Raw genomic sequence first — 22838 nt, forward strand, 5'->3', positions numbered from 1 at the left:
AAGTACAAGGGAAATCAAGAGAAATGGTGTAGCAAACGTGTGTGAAAGTCGCCGAAAATCGGTCTTCTGGGCTTTGAGAAACGGACCAACATCTCCAGGACGACATTCATGGACTGGCAACATTGGATATCGTAACACCAAACGATAATTTATCCTAACGAAACTTGTGCTGCAGAAGTTGTTTCTAATCTCAAAAACAAGAGAAGACCATGAGAAAAAGTAACATAGTAACACATTTGTAACTACTATATGATGCATTTATTGTACGTATAAAACCAAACATGCTTCGTAAATAACAGAATTCAAACAAGTATGGCAGAAAAACGGATTGTCTTTCATTTAGTTCCCCATGACTTGCTGAATTTAACTTGCAGAAGTAAATTTGAGCCAGTTTATGTTCCAATGTAAGCACTTCAGCAAGTGTTTGCAGAAGTTACTTGCTAGTTGACAGACGCCTTGAGCACCAAAATTGCAAAAGAATATTCCCAAGATACGGTAAGAAAAAAAAAGAAAACGGGTTTTAACTTGTTGCCGAAAACCTTCCGAAATGGGTTGCGCGATGTCAACTATCGAACGATAGATCAATATCGATTTGTATTTTTATCACCAGATTATAAAAAAAGTGGTCTGAGGTGTAATGCAAAAGATCCTCCGAAGGAGCAAAGTACGCCCGTCGTACGGTATCTGATAAAATGCTGCAAAAAAAATGTAATCCAAGTTAGAAACTAGTGTGGAAAGTTATGGAGATCACAGTTACTAACGTCTGTCAAGTCCAAGCAAGTTGAAGGAAAACAACGACATATTAGGGAAAGGAAGGTAGACAAGCTTATGTCGTATGAAACTTTTAAGTGCACAAGATACAATCAGGAAATGTGTCAGGAAAAATCAAACTAGAACTGACAATGGAAAAATTGGTTAATGGTAAAATAATCTCCAATACTTCATGAGATTCATGCAATTATCCTGAATCAATAACTTGCCGCATTTACGTTCCTGGCGGCTAGTAGACCAAACCAGGAAATTGCATTTATTTAAGAACAGTTTAAGCATATTTGGATTCTCAATGAGAGTTGCGATGGTAACACTGTTATTTTCGTGTTTTACAATTTGATATTGCCTCTTACATCTTTCAAATAACTTGGCCTGTATTTATATTCATCTCTATAAATGGTGGTGATCAGGTGCTTTACTATTCTGCTGCGGCGTGGTACGGGTTAGACTGTAACCAGTGCCACCTAGGTGGCATTGGTTTGACTCAACAACAGAGATTGGCAGCCTTCGGCCAGGCGAGACGCTCGAGTTTTGTAGTTTATTAAAGATGAGCTGTTGTAGCAGTTAGTTTATAATAGATTACTCGCTAAATACATATATTACTATTTACTTCATACTGTGAGCTTTGCAACTAGGACAGGCAAATGCCCTGAGACTACTATGGACAATATCTGTGTAGACCAATATAGGAAAAAAGTCATATCACAAAACCAATAGTAAATGGTCTATCTGACCTGAGATGCAGCGTCTAGTGTTAAAATATGAAACTTGTCAGGATAAAAAAAATCAGTTAAGTCTGAGTACAGAAGGGTAATAAATCAGTCAAAAACTGAGAAATTCAGCAAACTCCTCAAAAACATGAAATGGATGTTACCATACTTCTGACTCAAATGGAAAATACAAAGCATTCATTAATAAAGCCACTTAAACTTTTGAAAATTTTTCCCCTGAAGGTAATTCAAAACACAGAAGTCAAAAAATAAACCATGGATTACACAAGGAATAAGGGTATCATGTGGGACAAAAAGGAGACTTTTCCTACCATCTAGGGACAGCTCTGATGTTAGCATTGTAATGCATTACAAAGAATACAGCAAAAAATTGAAGCAAGTAATCCCAAAATCTAAGCAGCTTTATTATGAGAAAGAGATAATTCCATCAGGCAACAAAATAAAAACTGTATGGGATATACCGAAGACAGAGACAGGTGGGGCCAAAAAGAAAGAGGGACAGATAGCTCTAACAGTAAATGAGACTTTGGTAACAAGTGCATGTAGTGTTGCAAACCTCTTAAAAAAAGTACTTCATTTCTGTTACTGACAGGTCGAGGTTATCAGGTTCGGTGAACAGTGCAATGGAGTATCTGAGACCAGTCTCTAAAAATAACTTCAGTAAAATAGAAATGACACTCACACCGCCTTAAAATCTAAGTATTCTAGTGGGAATGATAACATATGAACGAAGTTCAGCAAAGAGTGCTCATGCGAGTTAAGTTCTATCTTAATCAAACAATGGAAAATCCAGGATGGAATGTAACAATATTATGAGAATAAAGTTGCTACTCACCATATAGTGGAGATGCTGAGTTGCAGATAGGCACTACAAAAAGACTCTCACAATTATAGCTTTCGGCAGTTAAGCCCTTCATCAACAATAGACACACATATGTGCACACACACACTCATGCAAATGCAACTCACACACATGACTGCAGTCTCAGGCAACTGAAGATAAGTCTTTGCATCATTATTCGCTTGCGTCTGAGCTGTCTAACCTGTAAGCAGCAAATAACCAAGGGACCTACGCTCAATTCAGATATAGAAGGATCATGGACACAAACCCAAAGGCAATACAGTAAATAAAACATTTATTTAAACAATAATTTACAATAATGCAAAATCTGTACAACATACAGGTTGCATTGGTTTACACAATCAAGAACAAATTTATATTACACTGGTTTAGCCAATACAATGGGTGGTGTGGCTTTCACAATGGAATGGCACCTTATGGGCTCCCTGTTGCTGACAGGTTGACAAACAAGGCTCAGAGAAAGTTTAAAACACACGTATTAAAATAATTACACTCCTGGCACTAACAAAGCTGCCAATCATGCTCCAATATTAAAAGGAGGTAACAGATAGTGAAGATCAGACTTGCTTGAGAAGTATTGCTATAATTAAGGACTGCAGTTTAGTAATGACTCACAGGACAGAGGCTAGAATATCCCCATCTTTAAAAATATTTAACTAGCAAAATTTTGAGGCAGTAAATTGCTTTATAGATATTGCCATGTTAAAAACTTCAATTAATTGATCTTAGCAATGGTAAAACTCACAGTGGCTAGAAGAGTCCAGTGTTTAAGGAAATTTAAAGTGTTTAACCATAAAAATTCTAAAGAAGCTTCCTTCCCAGAAATCTTAAAGGACTAGCGTTTCACGACATTTAAAAAAATGTAATGGCCCTCATCCTTGGCTTACCCCAAACTCTGAAGGGAAGCTAATCAAAACATTTTAGTTCTCATCACTTTAAAGGCACAGTTACCAAATAAGTTGCCATTAATCAAAGAAGTGAGCCTGAACAACCTAAAATATTACACTGAAGTGCACTAACCAAGTGAGTGTCTTCAGTTCTCAAAATCTAGGAAATCTAAAATGTACATTGACTAGATGGGCCATACTTGTCAACAAACACTATGGGTGCCACAGCCAGCTTTTTCCAAGATGCACCATCGACCACAAACAGCAACTGCCAGTCTATTAAACAGAGCCAAGTTACAGGGCCTCACACTAGCTCTTGCTTATAACAGTCAACAAGTGCTCTCTATCCAAAGGAGGCTCTGCCAGCAGTAACTCCTCAGCCATATGGCATCCACCGATTAACACACTCCACCAAGTTGCCTCCTGAGCCAGGCCGCAGTATTGCTGTGTCCTCACTACCATGATTCCTAGCAAGGTGCAGAGTTAGCACCACCTCAAGCACAGCCACAATCTTTGCTAATTGACAGCGGACCAGCACTGTGTCTTCCTACATTTCTCCAGAACCAAAACTGATCTTCCCAAAGATTGTCATCTTACAGCTTTCCGTTCTACTGTAAATAATGTGTGTCAGTATTTTGCAACTATCACTTGTTTAATTGACAGTTCTGCCATGTTTATACTTCTCGGCACCTGCCTTTGTTGGAATTGGAATTACTAAATAATTCTTGAAATCTTGGGTAATTACCCTGTCTAGTATATCTTGCATACCAGCTGGTATAATTTTGCATGGTATGTTCTCCCAAGTGTCAACGAGGATCACGTGCCGGCCTCTCAAAATGTGTTGTTACAGTTTAGGTCTTTCAGTCCTCTGCCAAATTTTTCTCACATAATGATATGTCTCATCTCTTCTTCATTTACGTCCTCTTCTCATTCCATAATATTGTCTTCAGGTTTGCTTTCTTTGTATAGCACTTTTATATATTCTTTCCACCTTCCAGTCTTCTTCTTTGTTTATTACTGGTTTTCTATCTGCACTCTTGATAGTTAAACAGCTACTTCTCTTTTCTCCAAAGGCCTCTTAAATTTTCCTATAGGTGGCATCTATCTTTCCCCTAGACATGCATGATTTTACAGCTTTCCATTTTTCCTCTGTGCAGTCATGCTTTACCATTTTGCACTTCTTGTCATCTGATTATTTAAACATCTGTGTTATCTTCTGCCTACTTCACATTGCCTTGTTATTATATTTTGTGCTTCTATCACCTAAATTCAGTAGTGTGTGTGTGTGTGTGTGTGTGTGTGTGTGTGTGTGTGTGTGTGTGTGTGTGTGTTTTATTCAAGGAGTTCTACTTAGCCTTGTTTTTGTGCTTAGTTGCTCCTCTGCTGCAAAATACCATCTCTCAAAGCTACCTATTCGTTTCCTATTGTTTTTCTTTCTCCTGTTTCATCCACATTCATCTAATGCATCATTTGAAACTCTCCTCAAACCTCTGGTCTTTCAATTTATCTGTGCCCCATTTCCTAAATTTACGCTTCTGCAATTTCTTCAGTTTACATCTGCAGTTCATAACCAATAAATTATGGCTAGAGTTGGTATCTGCTACTGGAAAAGCTATGCAGTTTAAAAGCTGGTTTTGGGATACCTGTTTCATTAATATATATTATATATCTGAGACCTTCTGTCACCTCCTTGTCTCTCCCACATATACAACCATCTTTCACGATTCTTAAAGATACGTTTCACAACGATTAAATTGTTTTCTGTGAAAACTTCTACCAGATGGTTTCCCCTTTCATTCCTTTCCACTTTTCCATGTTCTCTTACTGTTTTCCCCCTTTTCTTTTTCTTGGTATTGGATTCCAGTCCCTGCTTACAATCAGGTTTCTATCTTTCTTAATGATTAGAATAATATCTTCATTAGCTGTGGAACTAGTAGGCATATAAATGTTTACTACTGTGTTTGGTGTTGGCTTTGTTTCTATCTAGGCTGTAATAATGCATTGCTTTTCATAGTAGCTTACCCACATTCCTATTTCTTATTCATTATTAGACCTGCTCCTGCATTACCCATATTTGATTTTTTGTTGAGAACCCTGTACTCACCTGAACAGAAGTCCTGTTTTCCTTACCACCACACCTCACTATCTTACACCAGATCTAATTTCAGAGTATCCATTTCTCTCTTTATTTCTCTAGCGTGCCTAATTAAGGGATCTAAAATTCCAAAATTTGATCCATAGAACACCAGATTTGTTTTTTCCTATAATAACATCCTCATTAGGAGTCCCCCCCCCCCCTTTCCTGAGATCTTAATGGGGGACAATTTTACCTCTAGAATATTTAACTTATGAGGATGCCATCACCATTAAACCAAATATTAGAGCCACATGTCCTGGGGAAATATACTAGCTATAGTTTCATATTGTTTGCAACCATTTCCATTACCAACATACCAAGGCCACATTGGCTAGTGTTACAATGCCAGATCTGTCAATTATACAGATATGTGTCCCTCTAATGTGATTTCATCTGGGATACAGCAGTTTGTAAACTTCTATTGTTGGGACATGTGAGCCACCCCACTGTGGCAATGTCCATGATTCATTGATATTTTCTACAATACTTGAAAAAGTACTGCACGCTGGAATTATGAATCTAGAATTAAGACTACATTCTCAGTCATGAATAATGTCGTGGAATCCTTAAGCAGAAAGATGTCATTTGGGCTGTGTTTGTGATCTTTGTAAGTTTTTAATTGAGTAGAGCACACAGTACTACTTGACAAAGCATATCATTACAGTATCAAAAGGGCACTGGGAAACTGGCTGAAATCATACCTCCAATACAGTAAGCATTTACATCTTCATCTAAATTCACACTCTGTGAACCACTGTGAAGTGCATGACATCAGGATACTTCTGATCTTACCAAATGTTAGGATTTCTTCCTGTTTCATTTGCACATGGAGCATAAGAGGAACACACATTTAAATATGCAGTATAATTTGTCTGATCTTGTCCTCATGATCCCTATGGGTGTGATATATGGGGGCAAGGGGGGGGGGGGTGAATGTGGAATATTCCTAGATTCTACATTTAACAATTGTTTGTGAAACATTGTAAGTAGGCTTTCACATGATAATCAGTGCCTACCTTAAAGTATCTTCTTCAACACTCTTAGCATTTCCATAATACTATCCCGTAAATGAGACTAACCTTTAACTATCTGTGCTGCACTCCTATGTACACCAGGTGTTAAAAAAGAAAGTATTCCATATTTTGAGAGGTGGTACTATGGACAAAAAAAAAGTTCATGGAACATGAGCTGCAAAAGACATACCATAAGAACTATGAACACTTGTTCAACTTTGCTACTGTGAAACACATCTCTTGTACTGCAAGATCTTTGCTGCCACAGATGACCTACAGAATGCAGTAAATGAGTAGTAGTAGTAGTAGTAGTGAAGACACATTCCTCTGTTACAGCGTGCAGTAAGCACCTGTTAGTGCTGCTACTGTAAACTATATCCAAAATTCTGGACAAATGCAGCACATACATTAGTTTTAGTAGTACTAGGTTATGTTGTGATGAATTTGTGAAACGCTTTTACATTGTAGTTTTATCTTTGCACTTACCACCACAATATGTCTGCTTGTGTCTGTATGTGTGGATGGATATGTGCGTGTGTGCGAGTGTATACCTGTCCTTTTTTCCCCCTAAGGTAAGTCTTTCCGCTCCTGGGATTGGAATGACTCCTTACCCTCTCCCTTAAAACCCACTTCCTTTCGTCTTCCCCTCTCCTTCCCTCTTTCCTGATGAGGCAACAGTTTGTTGCGAAAGCTTGAATTTTGTGTGTATGTTTGTGTTTGTTTGTGTGTCTATCGACCTGCCAGCGCTTTCGTTCGGTAAGTCACCTCATCTTTGATTTTATATATAATTTTTCCCATGTGGAATGTTTCCTTCTATTATATTGAAATAATGTTCTATCTTATACAAGCAGCCCAACAAAGTACTAAAAATGTGCTGACTTGGCAGCACCTTTCTTGAGTTTTCTTTGTAACCAGTCAAGTTGTATCTCATTAACTGCTGTAGAACATGGTAGGAACACCCATTTATAAAAGACGAGATAGGTAATTGACATCCCATTACAAACACATCTCCCTCTTCTCATGTTGTGAAGTTCTGTGCACTATCGTGCAAGTTTATGAAGTTTCAACCAAACTCGGCACAGAATTTTCAAAGCCTCTTTTCTGAGACTTCCAACAGACTCAGAACAGTAGGACGTGATCAGTTCTAATGGAAAATGCAGCAGGTAATGGGCTTTGTATAACTTCCATGAATCAGCTGATCTTTTCCACTTTTCCTGCCACTGGGAAGTTCCAAGACCTTGGAGCCCAAACAGTAGCCATTGTTTGCTCTAGTGTGTGCCACAGTCTGTAGTAGTTTGCATTGTCTTTCCTCGGTGGCTGTTAGAATAGGCTCTTCAGTTTGTTGATTGGACCTCAAAGCATATATCCTGAGTACACAAGATGATATTTCTTGTCCTTTGCTGCCATTCCCATAAGGGATAGAATTATTCATTTCAAATTGAAACTGCCTTGACACAGAACACAGAAGGCTTTCCAAGAGGTGAAGTATGTTTCTCTGGCTCATGTTAACTTTCAGTGGGAGGCAGCACCTCATACTTCTTGATTTGGGGGACAAGTGTATCGTGAGCTCTCCCTGGTTCCTGCCTCCTGTGACAGGGCCTTCGACATACCACTGACAAACCACTCACAGTCAAGTCAAGTCAATAAGTAGTACTTTAACCTGTTTACTGTAATTGAGCAACAGTTTCCCTCCACATTTTATTCTCCAAACTTAACCTGCATTGCCAAACTAACTATTCCTTGATTCGTAAAGATCTCTTTACAATGACTTGATTTAGTACCTCTTGATTAGTTCCTTGATCTACCCATCTGATCATCATTTTGCTGTAAGACTACATTTCAAAATCTTCAGTTTTCCACTTGTCTTTCTGCTTATTGTCCATGTTTCACTACAGTATAAGGCTACCCTCCAGTAAATACTTTCAGAAAAGTATTTAAATATATATTAGATGTAAATATATTTTCTCATTTTCTGAAAAGCCTTTTTAGTTATAGCCAGTCTACACCTAAAATGCTCTATATTTCTTCCATTATCAGTTATTTTTCTGCCCTAATAGTAAAATTTGTCTATTACTTATAGTCTCTCATTTCCTAGTTTAATTCTCTCAACACCATGTGATTTGGTTTGACTACACTCCATTTCCTCCATCCAGAACGTTATGCATTCCATTCAACTGACCCCTCAAGTTGTTTGCCACCCCTGAAAGCATTGTGACGTCACCAGCAGATCTTTTTTTTCTACTCCCTTTCTAGAATTTTAATTCCTTTTCCAAATATCTGCTTGTGTGTCTTATGTTACCATAAGATCGAACATTTTCATCTCCAGATGGCTTCAGTAATCAGAAAGGTAAAAGTTTAAATAGAAATATATTTGAAGATGAAGTATGTAAAATAAATAATGTTCTATCATATACAAGCAGCCCACCAAAGTACTAAAAATGTGCTGACTTGGCAGCACCTTCCTTGAGTTTTCTTTGTAACCGGTCAAGTTGTATCTCAATAAATGCTGTAGAACATGATAGGAACACCCATTTATAAAAGACGAGATAGACAAGTGACCTCTCATTACAAACACATCTCCCTCTTCTCATGTCGTGAAGTAATTTTGAGATTGCAGCCTCAACAGAATATTGAACCACCTTCCTCAGCTCAGTCTGGCTTCAGTACAGGCTTCAATACTGAGAAACCACTAAATACTGAGGAACCACTTAATGACCTCACAAATTCAGTAGAAACATGCAAGAAAAATTACCCTGTTGACATTTTCTGTGGTCTTGGCAAGACCACTGAATGAGTAGTTCATAAAATTATAGTAGGGAGACTAACATAAGTTCCCTTTCTGTGAATCAAGTCTTATTTTAACAGTAGGAAACAGAGGATCTTATCAACAAATGATGCAATTGGAATAAGACTAAATTTGGTGAGAAGAAACATTAAATATAGTGTTCTATCAGATTCTGCGTTCAACTTGCTTCTGTTCTTAAGGGCCTGTACCTCAATTAATAAAAACAGAATCAGTTGATTATCTGTCTGTGTGACTGTTTTCTCAGGAACAGGTATAGGTTTCAAGTTGAAAGTTATGTTACATACTCAGGTCTCTGTCCCTTGGCAGTGTGAAAACTTTAAGCCTCTAAGTCATTGTAATAAAAAAATCCCGCCATTTATGTCCGTATTTCATTACTCTCAGACTCATTCATCTGGTACTTCCAGTTGACCTAGAATCACGAAATTTGACAAGAAGTAAAGTTTCATAGTACAAGTACAGGAAAAAAATCCAAAAATTGTTAATTTGTAATTATAGCACATAATAAAATATTATTTTGCCATTTGTTGTCTCTCTGTCTGTATGTCTGTTAATACCTCTTTGTCTCAGGAATGTTCTTTTGTATCAAGTTGAAAATTATGTCATGTACTAAGTTCTATTGTCACTTGGCAGTGTAAAAAATTTAAGCTTTTAAGTCAATGCAATCAAAAAATATCACCATTTATGTTACATATTTTAGATACAAACTCATTCATCAAAACCTGTAGATGAACTGTCTGTATATGTTTCGGGCCTGGTGGTCTAGCAATAAAAGTGCGCCCGGAAAGTGAGAAATCATGGGATCACACAAATCTCAGGTGGACCACAGATTCTTCAATCTTTGTTTTAACCTGGCCTTCACCTCTCAACAATGTGAAGAATTGCCAGAAACAACACGTGATTCAGATTATACATTAAAATGGTACATTCCCTTTCCCTGGATGGATGCCTGGGGTAGGTAAGGGACACACAAGTCATCAAAGAGGCATCCAGTCAAAAAACTTGTACCAGGCCATTGAGCCACATAAAATTTTGTTACAATCTACATACATAGTTAAGTTTGTACACTGCCATCAGAGTGCAAGTCCTACTTACACTTGTTTACTTACATAGCTGATTTACATGAGAAATTGGAGGGCACTTCAGAAACCGTACTTGCTAACAACATATAAAATGATAAAAGACACAAACACTTTCAACTTAACAGCCAGGAGAATAATGGCGCAGGTTTACAACTGATTCACAGTTAGTGGTTTAACCCTTAGTCTTACAATAAACTCATATTATGCTATTCAAAGCAAATAAAAATGACTTCCAGGTACTAGAAGTAGGGATCAATAGGCAGACAGCAGAAGTCTCAGAATGTGAAGTTTCTATGCATCCAGATGTATAATGAATTGAGATGAGACCAGCACCTGGATAAGTTAACCAAAAGGTTCAGCTCTGCCCACTATGCACTCAGTCTCTTTTGTGTTAGCCTGTAGGGAGAATTTTCATAGCATACTTCCACTTAATACTGTATTTATTCTACAGGAATGCGCAGCAATAATATTATGTTAAGTTGGTAATTAAACATCTTGCAAAAGCCTCTTCAGGGCTCTAGATATTCTAACACTTGCATGACAACAAGAGAGAATTTAGGATTAACTGTGCAATTCACAGTTACAATGCTACAAGTAAAAAAAAATCTCTTATAAACTATGCATTACTAGAAGGGAAGTAATTCACTGACAGACTACGCATAACTAAAAGTAACAATAATTTGCATAAACTGTGTAGGCTAATGATCACAATTGGGTTTTATATTCTGCCACTAAAGTCTGTAACAGGTTAGAACAGAATAGAAACTTTATTGTCACATAACATGTCATATGCAATCAGATGATTGGGACATAGGTGACTCATCAGTTTAAAGCTACTTCTAATTCTAAGTATACAGAATAATTACAGGTATTTTGTAATTTTAAGTACCATAAAATGATTTAAAATAATCAAGTTGAAACTAAATTTTTCACAGACTTTATTTCCCAGCCACATACCCATATAGTAAGGAGTCTTCTCCAGCAGTTTTAGCCTATGAGTTGGTAACTTATACTGATATTTGTTTCTTGTTTCATAATCATGCTTAAACAGGTTATCCTCAAAAAGTTGTGGGTTTTGTTTAGAAAACTTAATTGTCTAATAGATAGAGAGGCCAGGAACAGTCATAAGATCAAGGGCCTTGAATAGAGGTCTGCACAATTGCCTTTTTTCTGCACCTGCCATTGTCCTAATGATTTTTTTCTGTAGTGTAAAGACTTTCTGTAAGTTTGTTTTCTCTGATTCCCCAAAAATTATACCATATCTATTCACAGACACAAAATATGCATGATATACAACTTTTTTGACTGGTGTTTCTATTATACTGCTTATAACATTCATTGCAAATATTAGATTATTTAGACGGTGACAGATGGCATCTACATGGTCTGCCCGTGATGAATTCTTGTTCGGCATTACACCTAGAAATTTGGTTCAGTTTGTGGTGGCAAGGCAATTGTCCTCATATGGTATTTCTAGTATATATTGTACAGTTTGTTTTGTGGTAAAGTGAATTGTTTGTGTCTTCGTTAGATTTAATTTGAGACCATTATTTCTCACCCAGGCCTCAATTCCAGCCAGAGACTGCTGAAAATGATTTTCACTTTTCTTGCAACAGGCTATTACTGTAGAGTCATCCGCATAAAGAATAGTGTCTGAATTTATGTTAGTTGGCAGGTCGTCTATATAATACAAGGACAATATTGGCCAGGGATAGAGCCTTGTGGTTGCCAGTAGACATCAGACACATAACTGAAAATTTTTGGCTGTTCAAAAACAATGTAGAAGAAAACCTCATTAACCACCCTTTCCGCAGTTTATCAGAATATTTGGACACAGGGATGTTAAGTCAACATAACTGTAATATTTATATTAAGAACATCTTGACTTATGTATAGACACCTGATAGTAGTCTGAATATTTAGACAACTGCTTGATTTGAAACATTAGAGAAAAACAGCAGCTGAGAAGGATTAGAGAAAGAGCAATGTGTCCTTCCCCCCTCACCCCCCTGCCACCACATAGGAGCTGTTTTTCCCCTAATATACATACACATATTCCGCATAAAGAATAAAGGAAATAGGAACAGACAAGATCTTCGAATGTGCAGCCATAAAGCTTACAGATCTAAATCTAATTGTAGCTACAATTTACCATCCCCCATCCAGTAGTATTAACGATTTTCTGTTACAAATGGACTTGTTTCTACCCAAATAAGTCAGTGGAAACAGGATGTAATTATATGTGGTGACTTTAATATAGACTTTCTCACCCACAACAGAAACAGGGAGACATTGATTAACATTGCAAAAACTTACAACCTGCATGGCCTTGTAAACGAGCCCACTAGAATAACACCCACATTCAAGACAGCTCTAGATCAAATTTTTGCAAATAGAAATAAACTTAACCAACACTAGAAGTATACAATGCAGGATTCAGCAACCACCAAACCGTCATTCTAAAGGTCGATGTTAGCAAATATATCTCAAACCCAGTTCCACCTAAAATTTTATGAAGGTTTTTCACTCAAGATAACTTGAACAAGTTAAATGCCCTCCTTAGTAAAGAAAAGTGGATAGAGATGTACACAGCCAGTGACGTCAACATGAAATTCAACATATTTCTTGACACAATGAGCCGCCACTTCGAAGAGGCTCCAGTAAGAATAAATAATAATAAGAGAAACAAAACTTGGATTGCACCAGCTATACAAAACATGTTATGTAAACAAAATAATGACTCCCCCCAACTAACAGAATACTATAAAAACAACACATGTATCCTAAGAAGAGTGACAAGACAGGCAAAAAGGATGAAAAATGATGAGTACATTGAAAAATCCAGCAATAAAGTAAAAGCAATGTGGAATATTTCAAAAATTTTGTACACACAATTGCTGAACCATTAACTCACCTCTGTGACTATTCTTTCCAGGCAGGCACTTTCCCTCAAGCTCTGAAACTTTCTAAAGTAATTCCTGTCTTCAAAAAAGGTGATAATACAGATATGAATAACTAAAGACCTATCTCAATCTCATCCTGCTTTTCTAAAGTTTTTGAAAAAACAATGTACAAAAAACTGATGGACTTCATTAAAAAAAAAAAAAAAGATTTACTAAGTTTAGCTCAATGTGGGTTCAGAAGCAACAAATCTACTGAAACAGCAGTATATGATTACATAAAGACGCTATTAGATCTGTTAGATAAAAAGCAACCCATAACAGACATATTTCTGTATCTGTCAAAGGCTTTTGACACTGTTGACCACAAAATATTGCTGGAAAAAATAGAACACTATGGTATCGGAGGAATTGCAAACAATTGGATTGCTTCATTCCTAACCAATCAGAAGCAGAGAGTCAGCATGAAATACACTAATAGACAAAGCAACTGAATAACCGAAATCCTATTGAGTAATAAAACTGTAAAGTAAGGCGTACCACGGGGTTCAGTATTGGGATCTCTACTTTTCCTCCTGTATCTTAATGACTTGAGCCTGAATGTAGATGCACATAAAACAATAATATTTGCTGATGAGACAACTGCACTCCTCAAAGGGGAGAATACAGAGGCTGTGCAAAAAGCAGTGACCTTGGCCACTGAAAAACTCAGCAACTGGGCTAAAATCAACAGATTAACTATCAACACCAAAAAGACAGCTTCCATGAACATTCACACAACACAAAATGCAAATTCCTCTCAGCCACTTGTCACTGTAAATAACCAGCCAATAGGTACTGACACTGTTTTCAAATTCCTGGGTCTGTGGGTTCAAGATAACCTGAAATGGAATACACATATGGGAAAGGTAAATGCCAGAATTAGTACTGGCTGTTATGCATTGAGTGTACTGAAGTCATGTGCTAGCCTGAAAATATTAACCACCGTGTACTACACTTACATACAAGCCCACCTAAAATATGGTGTGATATTCTAGGGAAATTCTCCAACTGCCCTGAGCACATTCAAAATCCAGAAGAGAGCAATGAGGATTATTACTGGAAGCAAACCCAGAGACTCCTGCAAAGCCATCTTCAGAAAGTTGGAAATCCTTACACTGCCTTACCTATACATTCTCGAGACTCTAAAATTTTTCAGAAACAACATAGTGCCAACTGACTCCAGAGTCATAAAAAATAATGAAATACATAAACACAACAGCAGAAAAAACTCAAATCTTCACGTTTTACATACAAATACTCAACAATCTTCCCACTAGTATTAAATCCATTGAAGACAACATAAAATTTAGCAAAGCCGTGAAGTCATATTTGTTGTGTCACTGTTTTTGCTCTATAAATGAATACCTAGAACAGTAATCTTGCTATTTATGTCAAACTGAAAACACTGAGCAATGGAGTGAAGTTAACTTAACCAATCTTTGCAATATAATACATTATGTATGTTAATATATGTTAACAATGTTAACTGATATTTTCCTAACATCCGTAACACACTGTGTACCATCAGATCACATGGAATAAATAAATAAAATAGTGTCTGAATTTATGTCAGTCGGCAGATCATTTATATAATACAAGAAAATATTGTCCAGGTTATCAGTAGACATCAGACACATAATTGAAAATTTTTGGCTGTTCAAAAACAGTGTAGAAGAAAACCTCATTAGCGACTCTTTCGGCAGTTTATCAGAATAATTGTATACAGGGATGTTAAGTCGACATAACTGTAATGTTTATATTAAGAACATCTTGACTTATGTATAGACAGCTGATAGTAGTCTGAATATTTAGACAACTGCTTGATTTGAAGCATTAGACAAAAACAGCACCTGAGAAGGATTAGAGAAAGAACAATGTGTCACCCCCCTGCCATCACAGAGGAGTTTTTTTCCCCCTAATATACATACACGTATCTAGAGGTAATTCACATAATCATCAGGTATGGCTAAATTAGAGCAAGCCATAATTTGTTGTCACTACACTTTGTAGAAGTAAACTATATAGGCTGCTTTCGCTTGCTAACATATAACAGAACACAATGTGTGACTTAATGAATGAATGGAAAGTACTGCAGAAACATTGTTATAACAGCATGATATAAAGTTTTCAAGTGCTGAGAAGCCAGAAGCTCAGAGCTGTCACAAAACCAGCGCAATATGCACAGAAACCAATTCAAAACATTATCTCAAAATATAAGACCCAAGGAAAAATGTCATTACAGGGATACCACATAGACACTATCTGTTAGCATTCTCTTGAGTTAATACCACCACAGGGAAAGTCAATAGGCTCTTCGAATAACACTATGATTACAGTGCAAATGCCTTTGTGGCAACGATGAAATCGACATCAACGTTGATACATCCATCTTTGGACTAAGCTAAGATTATCTTTGGCCTCTTCTGTCATGACTAGTTCTTTGTGAGCCTTGCTTGTGTTTTGGTGAATAAATGAATTACTGTGAAATGGGGGTTGTTTGGTGTAACTAACCCGAACTTCCCACTCACTGATGACCCTGAGTTGTAACGTCTTCCGTTTTTGCCGTTTTACTGTGTCCGTGACTTCCGCGTCGGTTATTTTCGCATGTATTACATCAACACAGCATTCGAACAATGACTTCGGCCCAGTGCCTAACGCCGGATTTTGTGATCAACATGCATCGTGTTGCGGGTGATGTGCACCCCCCCGGGACTGCAACACAATGCCTCTCACTCAATGATTACGCCGATTTCACCGGACGTTTTCGAGCCTGCAACAATAAGTGAGGTTAGGAGTGTGCATGACTCCGGCTATCAAATGCCTTTGTTCCGACCACATGTGCCCTCCTTCATCGACTGTGCAGTTACCTCTTATGGGTCTCCGTGCAGTGCAGGACCAATGCCGATTTCTGCAAATGCTTCGCTGGGCAACTTACCACCGCCAGGACAACGATTTGCCATGCCGCAATCCATGCAGTACCATGCGGATACCTGCCACATGGCCGGAACTGCTTCGTTCACAGGTCAACCTCCTCAGCATCTGACCACATCCGCGCCTGCCTCGGTTCAGCATCAGCACATGCCTTCCTACTTCGATACCTCGGCCTGCAACAGGAACAATAACTTGTTATCAGTGCCTGACCTCCACCTCTGTCCCACAGCTATGCCTCAGTGTTTTGTGCCACGACATTCACCTTATCTGCACACCATATTGAGTGGAGTGACTATTAACAGTGAACATTCTCACATTCTGTCCCACGTTCTACATCATTTCCCACACTGTGCTTCTGGACAGCCCACACCTCCGCAGCCTCCCTGCAACACAGGTGGCCCTAGCTGTGATAATATGTCAAGCTTTCCGCAGACTAACATGCATTATCAAACTTTGAACTTTTTCTCACCTGTCGCCCCCGTGCCAGCTCCAGTCGATCTTCCGCTACCATTCTCACCACATCTCGGTGCCTCATCCGCATCGGTCTTCCGCGATGTGTCAATCTGAACACACCCGCAAGGTGTTGAGCTTCCGCAAGCACAACCGACACATTACGGTGTCTGACCCGCGTCAGCCTTCCGCGTCGCGATGGATCGTGCTCAACCACAATGTGTCATCTTCACACTGCCACTTGAACAGCCATCATTGCCACATCCCCTGGAGGCACACTCTCCTGGGATACTACAGCAAAAACGGCTTGTTTCAGGCAGTGCCCCGACGAACTCAACTCAACCTGTTCTTCCGAACATTTTACAATGCTTACCAGAACTGCCGCTGTTTAATCCCGACAGAGCTACAACCTGGTTCAAAATTGCAGACGAAGTGTTCGACCATTACAAACTCGATGAGTCAACCAGGTTTCTGTGCCTCATCACCCACCTGCACGACCAGGAGGACTTGATTGCTGACCTGATCGATGTCCCAGACTCATCTACCCAGTACACTCTAGCCAAAAAGAAAGTTCTACATCGGCTTGCACGCTCAACTGAGGCAGCAATACGGCAAGTTCTCCACGTCGAGCAACTAGACAATGACAAACCTTCCCGGCTCTGGAGATGACTATGTGCCCTGGTCAGTGCCGATCTACTCTCTATATATATATACTAAGATGGTATCTGTTCTTTCAGACATGTCTGAAAGAACAGATATTATCTTAGTATATATATAGTTAAGGCTCACCGGCCTCTTGACCATCTTCTTCTTCTGTGTGAATGCACAAACAGTGCCCGAACTCTTACGGGAATCAGCAACGCGCCGCGAGTAATGAGTATAATGGGCAGGGGCACTACGAATGTAGTGCGGGACAATACGTTGAGAATGTGGGTTTCGCAGGAGGCTTGCCAGAGATAAATCCCCTGCAGTCGCACTATCCTCTGTGTCCTCGGTGGCTCAAATGGATAGAGCGTCTGCCATGTAGGCAGGAAATCCCATGTTCGAGCCCCGCTCGGGGCAAACATTTTCATCTGTCCCCGTTGACATATGTCAACGCCTGTAAGCAGCTAAGGGTGTTCATTTCATTGTAATTTCGATCTACTCTCTGACACAGCTCTCCTCACCATCTGGTCAGATAAACTATTTCCTCACATCCGCTTTGCTCTGGCACTGTGCTGACGTTCTGCTCGCTCCAGGAAGCAGTAAACAAGCTACTGGGACGTCACCGGCTCCGCCCACGGTCACACCCCCTCCTGCAACCAAGCCTGCTTTGGCGACCGAACCTCAGCCACCACCACTGGCATCGAATGTTCCACAGGAAATGCAACCGCACCACCATTACTGTTACTTCCACACACGGTTTGGTGAAGCGGCACGAACTGTAGACCACCCTGCTACTTCCCAAATGCCAATCGCAGGTAGGTCCGGGTGCCACCTCCTGCGCACAACATGACAGGCAACCCCCAGTGCTCCATTCTGTCTGGGAACGACCAGATAACTGTGGATGACTTTACATTAAACATGTTTCGTCGGGATACCATTTCCTAGTAGACACAGGTGCTGATGTTTCGCTGCTGCCTACGCCCTTAGCGTCGTTGAACATCCACCCTCATCATACTTCACTGCAGACCATGAATTCAACTAAACTACAATGCTCGGGTTTGACTTCCCATGTCATCTCACTCTCTGCAAACTGCAAACTCAAATGGACTTTTTTAGTGTGCGAAATTGATGTACCTATATTAGGCATTGACTTCTTGCAATACCACAAACTTTCATTGGACCTAGTGTGAAACACTGTGTTTCATCACCCATCCAAGACTCACTTCCCCTGTGCTCCGTCGAGCAAACCCCCCTGTGACACATTGGTCTGGGCTCATCTATTCCGTACATGCTTGTCTCTGTTGACGACATTACAAGAAACAACTCACAAGTGCCTTGTGAAGCTTGAAAACGTCGTTCGCCTACACAGGGAAAACTTCGAGCTCTCCCTCCGGCTCCACGAAACTCAGCTCCAGCTCTCTAATGCAGCAAAGGAATTACAGACACTACAGTAAGGGCAAAGCAAGGTCAGTAAGTGCGCCGAATCTGCTTGCAGTCCCAGCAATCGAGCCTCTGTGTGTTTACCTCCCACTACCCCTCGCAACTGTACTATCAAGACTGCCATAACATGTAGTGACAGCTCCACAGGGCCACACCCTCCTAACACGACAGTGTTTGACACTCGGCCGGACACAAGTGCGCATGTGCGACGAGCGTCATGTGTTCCTGAACTGATGGCTCCTACCCCACCCCTCATGGACAGCACCTCAAACTATGCAACTTTGGCTCCTACGCGCCACTGTGCGACCACTACTGACAACAAAAACAGTGCACTCGCACCTAGTACTTCACCCATGATCCTGCTGCCACAGGCTGCGCCCTCGGACAGTGGACTCACTAACGGCTCACGAGCTCTACCAAGCTCTCCTGACCACGCTGCCACTGCTTAGGGCCGGTGGCCATCTTGTCGCGTTTACTCCTGGGACACTTTGCTGCCTCGGCTCCCATCGGACTTGTCAAGTGGCTCCGAACACCACAACCAAGCCTCGCCTGCCCCGCCTGCCACACATTGTAAACAAACTGCCTCCCGCGCCACTGGCAACATTTCTGTCATCACCAACGGCACGGTTCACAAGCTTTGCCTCACGGCACTTCCCCCAATCTCCAGTAAACCATGTCGACTTTGTCCCGTGCGCCTCTCCGACCTTAAAAATCAGATTTCTGAACTACTAAGCTCCAGCGTCATTGAACCCTCTGTCAGTAGCTGGTCTACACCCATACATATGACACCCAAGAAAGATGGGTCCTGGCACATGTGTGGAGACTACTGTCGACTAAATGCATGAACAATTATGGATACCTACCCCATACCCAACATTGCCGACTTTACCAGTTCCCTCGCAGGTGCGACCACGTTCTCTGTCATTGATTGCAAACGGGCCTACCACCAGATCCCTATGGCACCTGAAGACATCAAGAAGACAGCAATCACCACCCCGATCGGGCTATTTCAGTTTTGATTCATGCCCTTCGGTCTGAAAAACGCAACCCAGACCTGGCAACGCTTCATCAACGAAGTGCTATTCGACCTAAAATTCTGCTTTGCATATCTTGATGACATTCTTGTGTTCAGCTCCTCCATCAAGGACAACATTCGACATGTGCAAACTGTTATGAACACTCTCGCGGCAGCAGGCATCGAGACCAACCAGGTCAAATTGCAGCTACATCAACCCGCTGTCACTTTTCTTGGTTTTCGGGTCTCTGCTGACGGCGTTTCACCGCCCCCTGAGAAAGTACAAACAATACTAAACCTACCCAGACCTTCGTCATTCAAAGAGCTCCAGCGCTTTCTGGGAACGGTTAATTATTATCACCGACATCTACCTCGGGCTGCGGCGATTCAGGCTCCACTGACGGATGCCTTGGCAGGCACCCACACTTCTGGATCTCGGCCCGTTCCATGGACTCCTGCTATGACTGACTCTTTCACTGACCTCAAAAATCTTCTGGCCGAGTCCTGCACCATCGTGCATCCTCATCCCAATGCGTAACGTTTCATCACCACAGACGTGAGCGACACTGCCATCGACACTGTCCTTAGCCAGACAATCAATGGCCAAACTTCGCCTCTGCAGTTCTTCTCACGCAAGCTCACCAATGCACAACGGAAATATTCCTCGTTTGACTGGGAGTTGCTCACGGTCTACGAAGTGATCAAGCATTTTAAGACTGATGTTGAGGGACACCCTTTCTATGTTTTAACGGACCACAAACCCCTGGCTGCGGCCATTACAAACCTGCCAGCTGGCCCCCCTCCTCGCTGCTTCAGATACATGGACTTCATACCTCAGTTCACCACCGATGTCAGACACATAAAGGGTGCTGACAATATAGTTGCTGATTTCCTTTCACGAGTCAATGCCATCCATTCGCTGTTAGACCTTTCTGAACTGCCTAACCTCCAACCCGCTGACGAGGAAACACAAAACCTGATTTCAGACTCTACCTCTTCAATACACTTTGTCCGCACCACCTTCCCTGGCATATCTGGTGCGACGACAGTACGGGCACATTACACCCCCTCATCCCAACCACGCTCCGTCGAGCTGTCTTCAGTGCATTGCACAATTTAGCCCACCGCTGTGTGCATCCGCCCGCCTCGTAGCAGAGCACTTTGTGTGGAGAAATGTCAACAAGGACTGCCAGCAATGGGCACACTCCTGCGTTGCATGCCAATGCTGCAAAGTACACAAGCACACTTCATCGCCCCTCAGCGCCTTTTCGATCCGTCCTGGGCATTTCCAGCATATTCATATTGACATTGTCGGCTCTTTCCCCCCCTCTAATGGCTTTTGTTATGTTCTCTTGTCTCTCGACCAAACAACTCACTGGGTTGAGTCTGTCCCCCCCCCTCCCCCGCCCCCCCCCCCCCCCCCCCCCCCGCCAACATTATGGCAGAAACTGTTGCTCGAGCTTTTGTCGAGTCACAGGTATCGCGTTTTGGATGTCCAGCTATCATCACGACTGACCAGAGCAGACAATTTGAGTCAGCCCTGTTCAACAAGATTTGTAACATGTGCGGCATCTGGCGCATCCATACCATAGCATATCACCCGCAAATTAACGGGCTAGTTGAGCGCTGGCACCGCACTTTCAAGGCGGCTCTTCAATGTCACGACTCTCTATGGATGGAGGCCCTTCCCCTTGTGCTACTCAGCATTCATGTGATCTATAAGGAAGACCTCAAAGGCACAATTGCCGAGTTCGTATACGGCCAGAACATTGTTCTCCCTGGCGAACTTGTGAGCCCTTCCGCTTCACTCCCTCAGTCTGACTTACCTTCCTTCGTGGACCGCGTCAGATGCCACTTCATCAACCTCCATATCCCTCTGCCCACCAGCCACTCCCGCCCTAGGGTTCACGTCCCAAAATCTCTGGACAATTGCGAGTACATCATGCTCTGAGATGACACTGTCCATTCTCCCCTCCAAGCTCCATATATCGGCTCGTACTGAGTTCTCCGGCCCTCCGCCAACACCTGTGACATCCAGATGAAAGATTCAGCTGTTACAGTCTCTCTCAACAGACTTCAGCCTGCTCATGTCGAGCCTTTTTCTACCCCCCTTCAGGCCACGACCATGCCACTCACTGCCATGGCTCACGACGCTCTGACCACTCCCTCCACGTCGGACTTCCAGCTCCAATCGTCGAGCTCCCCTCTGATCTCGCCCTCTACTCTGGTCTCACACACTCCATAGAGTGACCACATGCTCCCCACGACGAGCTTACCTAAGATCACGCCCTCGCCGCCGGGCCCTTCGCCAGTCCCTCCGACCTCTCCACCGTCGCCTGCCTCGCCCTGTCGAGGTTTCTCACCACCACCCCCCCCCCCCCCCCCCCCAATCTTGAACATATCCTCACTCGAGGTGTTTGTGCCTGTCCCCCCAGACATAATCCACGAAATCTCAATAATACTGCACAATTATACACTGTCCGTTGTGTGTTTCTCTCCATCCAGTGCTCATGACAATCTCCTCCATTCCCTGGCACCTGGTGAAATGTGTTTCCCTCCCACCCGACATCGACCTGGACATGCTTTGTGTGTTCGCCATGCCCACCGGAGACAACATCATTGTCGCTCTGTTCCATCTGCAAACCGCCGGCCTACCTGTCGCCGCACGACCAGCACGCCCAGTATGACGCCTGGCTTGCTTCAACGACTTCCAGGTTTGGTGGCCGAACCTTCCTTCACGACATCTACCCATGCAGCTTCCCGACAACGCTGTCGAGCTGACCGCAGTCCGGCTGCCGCAGACCACTCCTACCGACGCCATAGTAACCCCCCTCCCCCGGCCCGGCCTCTCAAGAGTACTCCATACTGCAGGAGAAGGGGGGGGGGGGGGGGCTATGTGGCACCGATGAAATCGACACCAACGTCGATGCATCCATCTTTGAACTAAGTTAAGATTATCTTTGGCCTCTTCCGCCATTACTAGTTCTTTGTGAGCCTTGCTTGTGTTTGGGTGAATAAAAGAACTACTGCAAAATGGGGGCTGTTTGGTGTAACTAACCTGAACTTCCCCCTCACCTTCTTTCTCACCACAGAGAAGATGGAGAGAAGTCTCTTCACTTCAGAAAGAAT

At 41.7% G+C, this 22838-nt stretch overlaps 1 protein-coding gene across 1 annotated transcript in view; it reads left to right on the forward strand.

Annotated features, from left to right (window-relative positions):
* Window positions 1–645: 645 nt before the first annotated feature.
* The window catches only part of LOC124545200, a 100574-nt gene continuing 78381 nt past the window's right edge, over window positions 646–22838 (forward strand). The window contains exon 1 of the mRNA XM_047124066.1: window positions 646–816. The gene's annotated coding sequence lies outside the window, so the exon portion shown is untranslated. The remainder of the gene's footprint in view (window positions 817–22838) is intronic.

Source organism: Schistocerca americana, chromosome 8, assembly GCF_021461395.2.
Source record: "Schistocerca americana isolate TAMUIC-IGC-003095 chromosome 8, iqSchAmer2.1, whole genome shotgun sequence".
NCBI classification, from domain to species: Eukaryota; Metazoa; Arthropoda; class Insecta; order Orthoptera; family Acrididae; genus Schistocerca; species Schistocerca americana.